Here is a 9,954-nt window from a genome sequence, read left to right as displayed (position 1 = left end):
GTAGTTGTCGTTGTAGTTCAGTCAGACCTGATCACTTACTGAGTGAGTGAGTCTGTATCAATGTAACTCAGATCGACACAGCTTGTGTCATAGTTCAGTGAGATCTGATCACTTACTGAGTGAATGAGTCTATTTAATGTAACTCAGGCACAGCTTGTGTCACAGTTGGGAAAAGGTGATTCTTTCCAAACAATCAAAATTACCACAAAGCCATTAAAGAACATCTGTTGTGAGCTGAATGATTTGGTAGAATTAGAGTGAAGGAGTGGGATTGACCCGCAGCCTGAGTCACCACTTTAAGGACAGGAAGAGAGGGAATCTGGAGAGGAGAAAATAATTAGTAGGAGATCAGGCACTGAATCTGTAACAATGAGCAGAGAGGGGGAGGAATGTGTGGGACAGGGATTTATAGATTTGGGGGAATGAAAGGAGAAAGAATATCCCTTGGAACTAGAATTGTCCGTTCTGAATTTCTATTCTGCACTGACAACGATGCCTTTTGTCAACTCTGTTTACAGGGGATTTGAGGGAGAGGATTTTCAAATGAAAAACTCAAAGCAAAAATCTCGACAAGATCTTATTGAATCACTGAATTCATACATGATCAGCTTCTGATAATGGAAGGAGAAATGTTTGTCTGTTCTGTCTGTGTGGAGAAAAAAAATCATCAGTGTGACTGGAAAATCACCAGGACACACACACCCGAGTCAGAATCACATCTCGGGGTCAAACCTGACATCACGTGTGTAAAAAGCCTGGTTTAGATTCAGACAGTTGCCAGGGAGAGGAATGGAATTTGTAGCTAGGGAATAAAAACAATGGTATCAGTCTTCCTAATATTCAATTGGAGGAAATTTTTGCACATCCACCACTGGATATTAGACAAACAGTCTGATAATTTAACAAAAGTGGAGAAGTGGAGAGAGGTGGTGGTGAGGTAGAGCTGGGCACTGTCAGTGTCCATGTGATAACTGACACTGTGTTTTCAGATGATGTCGTTGTGGGGAGAATGTTGATGAGAAATAAGAGGAGGCCAAGGCTGGATCCTTTGGGGACACCAGAGGTAACTGTGGGAGTGGGAAGGGAAGACATGACAAGTGATTCACTGGCTATGATTAGATAGAGAAGAATGGAACCAGGAGAGAGCAGCCCCACCCAGCTTGTCGACAGTGGAGAGGTGTTGAAGTAGAATGGTGTGGTCAACCTTGTCAAAAGTTGCAGACAGATAGAGGAGGACGAGAAGGGATAGTTTCCCTTTGTCCCAGTCACATAGGATGTCATTGGTGCTTTGATCAGAACTGTTTCAGTACAGTGGCAGGGCAGAAACCTGATTGGAGGGATTCAAACATAGAGTTCTGGAAAGATGGGCATGGATTTGAGACGTGACAACATTTTCAAGGATTTTGGAAAGGAAAGAGAGGTTGGAAATGGTGTAGTAGTTTTCAAGGATGGTGGGGTCAAGGATGTTTATTGAGGAAGGGAATGATGATTTAGAAGGAGAGGGGGGCAATAGCTGAAGAGAGAGAACTGTTAACAATATCGGTAAACATGGGGAAGTTGGGGGATCAGCAGTTTATTGGGAATAGGGTCGATAGCAGGAGCTGTGTCTCATGGACAAGATGAGCACTGAGAGTCCAAGAGGGGAGATGGGAGAGAAACTAAAGAAAGATGTGAGTTCAGGCTTGAACAAGGGGAACTTTGGAGACAGTTTGTTCCAGTGGGTTAGTGGGAGGGAAGCAGCAGAGGAAGCTGATAGGATCGTCTCAATCTTAGTGACAAAGAAGCTCAATGAGCTCCTCACACTTGTTGTTGGAGAAGAGGGTGGGGGTTAAAGGGGAGAGGGGAGCATTTCAAAATAAACTAACTTGTCTTCAAGATATTAAAACAGAGTTTCCCAAATTGTGGCTCGTGATCCCCAGTGATGAGATTTTGGCCTCACGAGCTCTGAGGCATCCATGGCTGCCAGGGAGCTTGGACTGTCCCCTGACAGCTCCGGGGGCCCCTTAAATCCTCACCTTTTCCTATTGGTGGACGAGGTCTAACGGCTGCTATCTGAGGCTTGATTGCTGCATAAACCACCCATGAAAAGGTAGGTGTTTGTTTTCTATTCACCAACCCCCCCATTTCATTCGTCATTACCAAACTAAGACAAACACATATCCTGGGGATGAAGATAGATGCAAAAAAGCTTTCTACCACTTCTGTCATTTCAGCAGACGAAAGGAGGATCAGTCTGAATTTGAGGGATGTACATTCACCATTTTGAAAAGTATATTTTTAGGATTACTAAAAGTTTTATGAGCCATTAAATATTTGTAGAGGAGAAAGCACCTTTCTGACTATATCACGCTAATAGCTTCTGTTGTATATAACTAAAACCCTATTGTGATTATGATAAAAGCTGTATCTGTGTGTAATTGGCAGTCATGTATATGAAATATCCTGTACACGCAGAAATGGAATTTCAAGATTTTATTTAGTGAAGAATTATAGTTATAAAGAGAATTATTAAGAGTTAATTATACATGAGTCCAATTTACAATGTAGACTTTACATTATATTACATTTCCATTGAGCTTAGAGCAAGTATTTAGCTGCTTGAAGTGCTCTCTGCAGAATAATGATTGTCCAAACTGTCGGTCTGAAGCCTCCTCTCTGCTCAACATCTCCTGTAATCCCCAGATTTTCACTCTAGGGTCACACCAAGTCTGAGACATTAAAATGGGGTCTCACGGGGAAAAGTTTGGGAAGCACTGGATTAATAGACTCAGCACTTTGTGTTTAACACAAAGCTGTTTTATTTGAATTTTATCTGGAGTTTATAAACATCAGCAGAAACAGATCTCAATGAATATGGTTCAGTCTTGGATGTGATTAACAGCAAAATCCAATCACTGTCATGACTCATGAACTCGCTGGTGTCTCAGCACGTGGGATGAGGTAGTGAATCCCTTCCCACACTCGGAGCAGGTGAACGGTCTCTCCCCAGTGTGAACTCGCTGGTGTCTCAGCAGGTTGGATGATCGAGTGAATCCCTTTCCACACACGGAGCAGGTGGACAGTCTCTCCCCAGTGTGAACTCGCTGGTGCATCAGCAGGTTGGATGCCTGAGTGAATCCCTTCCCACATGCAGAGCAGATGAATGGTCGCTCCCCAGTGTGAACTCGCTGGTGCATCAGCAGGTTGGATGCCTGAGTGAATCCCTTCCCACACTGGGAGCAGGTGAATGGTCTCTCCCCTGTGTGAACTCGCTGGTGTGTTAGCAGGCTGGATGCATGAGTGAATCCCTTCCCACACATGGCACAGGTGAATGGTCTCTCTCCAGTGTGAGTGCGCCGATGAGTTTCCAGCTGAGATGGATAGTTAAATTCCTTCCTACAATCCCCACATTTCCATGCCTTCTCCCCAGTGTGAACGGTGCTTTTTCCTTCCATGTTCGAAATCCGATGATCTTCAGCTCACGATAGACTGGGAAATTCTGTCAGATCCTGATGTGATGTTTAGTTTCAGTTTCCCGACTGCAAATCCTCCCCTTCTCATGCCCTGTGAAATTGATTTAAAACAGAAAAAAGGGAGTGAGAGAGAACCCACAAAAACACAAAGGCAGGTTGTGAAATTGAGCTGAATGAATCTGGGAATTTGTGGGGCCAGCACGAGGAAAAAGTGACCATGAAAACTGCTGGATTGTCATAAAAACCCAACTGGTTCACTCATGTCCTTCAGGGAAGGGAACCTGCCACCCCGTCTGGGCCTACACAAGACTCTGGCCTCTATGGGAGGAGAGAGAGAGAAAAATGGGAGTGGATGAGAGTGAAATGAGAGAGAGAGAAAGGCAATGGGTGAAGGAGAGGGATAAAAACAAAGTGCTGGAAAATCTCTGCAGATCTGGCAGCATCTGTGGAGAGAGAAACAGAATTAAAGTTTCAAGACTGTATGACACTTCTTTGGAATTGGTGAAGCAGAGGGGATGTATATTTCTACAACTCAACCAGAACATGGACAGAACCTCCCAAACCCTCAACCTCCACCACCCAGAAGGACCAGGGTAGCAGGTGGTGTGAACATCATCACCTCCAAGTCACACACCCTCCTGACTTGTCTGACATCCAGTAGTGGATGTACAGAAATTTCCCCCATTTAAATATTGAGAAGACTGAAGCCATTGTCTTCAGTCCCCGCTACAAACTCCACTCCCTGATCACCGACTCCCTGGCAACTGTCTGAGGCTGAACCAGACTGTTCACAACCATGGTGAAATATTTCACCCCAAGATGAGCTTCCAACCACATATCCACATCATCACCAAGACCATCTATTTCCACCTCAGTAACATCGCCCGACTCCAGCCCAGTCTCAGCTCATCTGCTGCTGAAACTCTCATCCATTCCTTTGTTACCTCTAGACTTAACTATCCTAACACACTCCCGGCCGGCCTCCCACATTCAGCCTCCCTGTAATCTTGAGGTCATCCAAAACTCTGCTGCCGTGTGCTTACTCGCACCAAGTCTTGTTCACCCATCACCCCTGTGCTCACTGACCTACAAAGTTTCCAGGTTAAGAAAGACCAAAATGTTCAATTTCTTATCCTTACTTTCACATTTTTCCATGGCTGCTCCCGAACTCAAAAATCTCCATCAGTATCACAACCCTCCGAGATATCTGTACTGCTCTGATTCCAGCCTCCTGAGCATTCCTGATTTTAATCACTCCACCACTGGCAGCCATTTGTCAGTTTCCAAGGCCCCGAGCTCTCGAATTTCCTCCCTAAACCTCTCTACCTTTGGAAGTCCCCAGAATCACAGATGCCAGTCCTCAGCTAATTCCATTCACTCCACGTGATATCAAGAAATGGCTGAAGACACTGGACACTGCAAAGGCTGTGGGCCCTGACAATATTCAGCCAATAGTACTGAAGGCTTGTGCTCCAGAACCTTCAGTACCCCTAGCCAAGCTGTCCCAGTACAGCTACAACACTGGCATCTACCCGGCAAGTGGAAAATTGCACAGGTCTGTCCTGTACACAAAAAGCAGGACAAATCCAACCCGGCCAATTACAGCCGCATCAGCCTACTCTCCATTATCAGTAAAGTAATGGAAGGGGTCATCAACAGTGCTATCAAGCGGCACTTGCTTAGCAATAACCTGCTCACTGACGCCCAGTTTAGGTTCCGCCAGGGTCACTCAACTCCTGACTCCATTGCAGCCTTGGTTCAAGCATGCACAAAAGAGTTGAACTCCCCAGGTGAGGTGAGAGTGACTGCCCTTGACATCAATGCTGCATATGACTGAGTGTAGCATCAGGGGGCCCGAGCAAAACTGGAGTTGGTAGGAATCAGGGGGAAACTTCTCTGCTGGTTGGAGTCAAACCTAGGACAAAGGAAGATGGTTGTGGTTGTTGGAGGTCAGTCATCTCAGTTCCAGGACATCACTGCAGGAGTTCCTCAGGGTAGTGTCCTCAGCCCAACCATCTTCAGCTGCTTCATCAATGACCTTCCTTCCGTCATAAGGTCAGAAGTGGGGGCATTTTCTGATCATTGCACAATTTTCAGCACCATTCACGACTCCTCAGATCCTGAATAACTCCATCCTCAAATGCAGCAAGATCTGCACAATATCCATGCCTGGGCTGACAAGTGGCAAGTAACATTCACGCCACACATGTGCCAGGCTATGACCATCTCCAACAAGATAGAATCTAACTATCATCCCTTGACATTCAATGGCATTACCATTGCTGAATCTCCTAATATCAACATCCTGGGCGTTACCATTGACCAGAAACTGAACTGGACCAGCCATATAAATACTGTGTTTACAAGACCAGGTCAGAGGCTAGGAATCCTGTGGTGAGTAACTCACCTCCTGACTCGCCAAAACCTTTCCACCATCTACAAGTCAGGAGTGTGATGGAATACTCTCCACTTGCCTGGATGAGTGAAGCTCCAACAGCACTCAAGAAGCTTGACACTGTCCAGGACAAAGCAGCCAGCTTGATTGGCACCACATCCACAAACATTTAGTCCCTCCACCGCCGATGCACTGTAACAGCAGTGTGTACCATCTACAAGATGCATTGTAGGAATTCACCAAGGGTCCTTAGAGAGTATCTTACAAACCTACGATCACTACCATCTAGAAGGACAAGGGCAGCAGACTCATGGGAACACCATCACTTGGGAGCTCCCCTCCAAGCCACTCGCCATCCTGACTTGGAAATATATCGCTGTTCCTTCACTGTCACTGGGTCAAAATCCTGGGACTCCCTCCCTGACAGCACTGTGGATGTACCTACACCACGTGAACTCCAGTGGTTCAAGAAGGCAGCTCACCACCACCTTCTCAAGGGCAATTAGGGATGGGCAATAAATGCTGGCCCAGTCAGCGAAGCCCACATCCCTTGGAAGAATTAAGAAGATTCCCTTTAAGAGTGACCTCTTTGACCAAACTTTTGGTCACCGGCCCTAATATCTCCTCATGTGGCTCAGTGTCAAATGTTACTTTGTGAAATGTTTTGGAACATTATATCACATTAAAAGTGTGATGAAACAAAAACGATTGTTGTTGATTTGGATATCGATCACCACTCCTTCATCATCGCAGGGTGAATAACCTGTAACTCCTTACCTAACAGCATTGTGGGAGCACCTTCACCACACGGACTGCAGCGGTTCAAGAAGGTCAAACATCATCTTCTCCACAGGCAACTGGGGATTTACAATATAAGCTCCTATCTGTGGAGAGGGAAACAGAGTAAACATTTCAGGGTGTGCAGAACGAATTAAAGGGACTAAAAATGGTGCAGAATTTGATGCTCAATATAAGCTCAGAAGTGGAAGGGAAATGGACTATAGCACAGGAAAAACAATTCCTGACTATGAGAGATACTGGGGGAAGATAAAGCTGGTGAGCCAGCAGCACATGGTCAGGGGATGGGCAGCAGTGGAAACCTCATTGAGACACAGGCAGCAAAAGTCACAATTAAATACTAAACATAACTAAAATACACCCAGTATTAGAGGCAGAGGAATTGGACAATAGCAGAGAGGACAGAGCTGAATCAGAGCAATGGATTGTGTTATAACTTCAATTCTTCCTGGGTCCCTGGGTGCTAAATTAGCAACCTGTGGGGATTGTAACATTTAAAGGTACAGGATGTTCCAATGTTTGTTACATTGGTTCCTGTCTAGTAACAAGGGTGGGATCATCTGGGAGTGTTTTGATAGGTCACCAGATCAGTTCTAGGGTCAGTGAACAGCTCTTCTTGAGGCAGTTATTTCCAGGAGTTGCCAGGCAACAGGTGCCACAGGAGCAGGTAGAGGTCCCAGTTAAGTTGAGTTAAAAATTTAGAGAAAAGGCTGCAGGGAGCAGACTTTAACTAAAGAGGGCTGTCGAAGCAAAGGTACCCCTTTAGAGCAATGGTGTTCTGCTTGGCACGGCCATAAATCTTGGCTAGTGCAACCTAGTGTTTGATTGTACTTGGGAATCCAGGGAGAAGGAATCTCAGAAAGCGAGACTGAAACTCTGTGAGGTGGGCCATTGTTAAAGCCGTCTGAGTGGGAGTGACTTTTGGAGAGAATTCCAGGTGAGAGCTTCGAAGCTGGAGATTGGAAACCCTCTTGAGAAAGACTAAGTTTCAGTGAGATTGGTTGACTCACAGTGGGACTAATGTCTGGGTGGATTGTTGAGAAATCCATGGAATCTCTTTTGGTTGCATTTGTCATTTACTCTGTCGTGTGGTGTGTCTCATCACAGTTCATCTGTTAATTCACATGTACCTCATATTTACCCTGAATATTCGAGGATCAGGTACATATTGTAAATTGTTTTATCTTTCTGAACTTGTACAGTAAATATTGTTTTACTGTTGTTCAAAACCCGTGGAAACTTATGGCCTTATTCCAAAAGCAGGTGTCTTAAATCTCAACCTTCATCTACTTGAAACAAAATGTTATTGATCCCTCACCGGATCGCATATGTGTCTGGCCAAGAATCATAATAATGGACATGGATTCAGATCCACAGGAAAGAAGCCACACCAGCCGTTAACAGGATCCACACCAATTGGTGAAGTCAAAACTAAGACACAGAGCCTTTTCTTGCTTAGATAGTTCATTGACTTTGTGCACTGTCAACATTGCTCACCACACTGTGTCCCAGCTATCCCCTACTTCACTGTGTTCAAATACCCATCACCTGTTTACCTGAACAATCTCATTGACATTAAGAAGCCTTAACAATGTAACTGAGAAGACATTCACACCAACCTCAGAGCCATGGAACTTTGGCACAGATAACAGAGCATTGACAACAGAGAATAAAACCAAAAGCTTTAAATTGTAGATAAATAGTCAAACATACTCACCTGTGAAAAAATTTCCAAGTTCAATTTTAAAAATCCTGCTGGATCCTGCAGCTGGAAAGATATCAGAAGCACTGGAGTCAGAGCAAAATCTCCCAGTTGTGGAAATACCTGGGGAGTGGGGTGATGTCACCGTATAATTGTCGATGTGTGATGATGTCACACACACAGACACAGAACATCTGGGTCTGTGCAAACCAGTGATCACCACACATTATGAAGGATGTGAGGGTCCTTGAGAGGGTACAGAGGGGGTTTACCAGAATGGGTCGATGGATGGGGGATATGAGCTACAAGGTTTGGTTCTCCTTCGAGCAAAAGAGATTGAGGGAGATTTGATAAACACATACAAATTTATGATAGGTTTAGATCAGGTAGATGCCGAAAAGCTGTTCCCATTAACTGATTGTAAAATTATTACGGGACACAGATGAAAGATTTTGGTCAAGATCTGTCGGGGGGATGTGAGGTGGAAATTTTACACAGAGAGTGGTAATGACCTGGAACTAAATGATTACAATCAGAGGCCGATAATATCCAGGTCCTGAATTTCTATCCTGGGCTGACAGTGAAGTGACATGTTTGGGAAATGGTTTATACAGAGCATTAGAAAAAGATGATCCAGGTCCTGATGAATCGAGTAACTCTGTCAGATCTAAATGTGATGTTGGTCTTGACTTCCTGTCTGTAAATCCTCCCCTTCAGGGAAAAGGAGTTTCCAAAATCCATCATTGTCAGTCAGGGCAAACATTTCTCTTGGTTTGATTTTGCTGAGTGTAACTTCTCCCCTTCTAACCCCCTGTAAAAGGAGTTTCCAAAATCCATCCCTGTCAGTCCAGGATAGAAATTCACAATATTCTCTCCTCCTGCTACCTGGACCAGGATGGCCGCGCATGCGCCCTGCTGCACATTGCCCCCTATAAAGATGGCGGCCGTTACCCCGGGCCTGGCGAAGGGAGAAATCCAGACTTTTCCAGCCTGTTCTCTGCAAACACAAGACCGGTACCTTGTTATTTGGGGTCTGCAGCCTGCACTGTGTCTTTATGAAGCCTCCCTGCCGACTCCGCTGGCTCCATTCCTCCTCACACACCCACTAACTCTGTTAGTTTGCTCCACTCGACAATCTCTCACCCGCTCTGAGCAGCTTAAGTCACAGACCAGCACTGCGCATGCCCCAGCACACACTGTAATGCGCATGTGCAGGGAGCAGCTGTCGTGAGGATAGGACACATTCTGCTCCCCTTTGAATGCTGGGTAGCCCGGCTGCCATTAAAAGTCCATATTTCTGAATAGGAAATTATTATTTGTGATCCGGTGAAAATTGGAGCCACAGGGCCAAGATATAACAATGTTTTTTGATATCAGTTGACTTAATAAAGTACACTGGTCCTTTGCCATAGTTCTGTCTCAGGTGTAATTAACAGCAGAAGCAATCCCTAGTTAGAAGTGAACTCACTGGATGTCAACAGGCCGTGTGAACAAGCGATTTTTCTTTCCATACACAGAACATTTAAATTCTGTCATCAGTAAGAATCTAACAACTCAGCTGGTGAACGATCATTTCACAGTGTGATTTTACCCATAAGTTTCCAGCT

The 9,954-nt window shown here is 45.1% G+C and overlaps 1 long non-coding RNA gene across 1 annotated transcript; it reads right to left on the bottom strand.

Moving 5' to 3' along the window:
* Window positions 1-3,226: 3,226 nt before the first annotated feature.
* Window positions 3,227-9,509, bottom strand: LOC121273888. Its single transcript, XR_005942115.1, has 3 exons — window positions 8,363-9,509; window positions 6,625-6,731; window positions 3,227-3,543 (listed from the first exon to the last, which is right to left on the bottom strand). It is a non-coding gene; the product is annotated as an uncharacterized LOC121273888 (long non-coding RNA).
* Window positions 9,510-9,954: the final 445 nt, after the last annotated feature.

This window comes from Carcharodon carcharias (assembly GCF_017639515.1).
Source record: "Carcharodon carcharias isolate sCarCar2 chromosome 27 unlocalized genomic scaffold, sCarCar2.pri SUPER_27_unloc_2, whole genome shotgun sequence".
NCBI classification, from domain to species: Eukaryota; Metazoa; Chordata; class Chondrichthyes; order Lamniformes; family Lamnidae; genus Carcharodon; species Carcharodon carcharias.
Note: the sequence above shows the minus strand (reverse complement) of the source record. Positions and strands in the feature narration are given on the sequence as shown.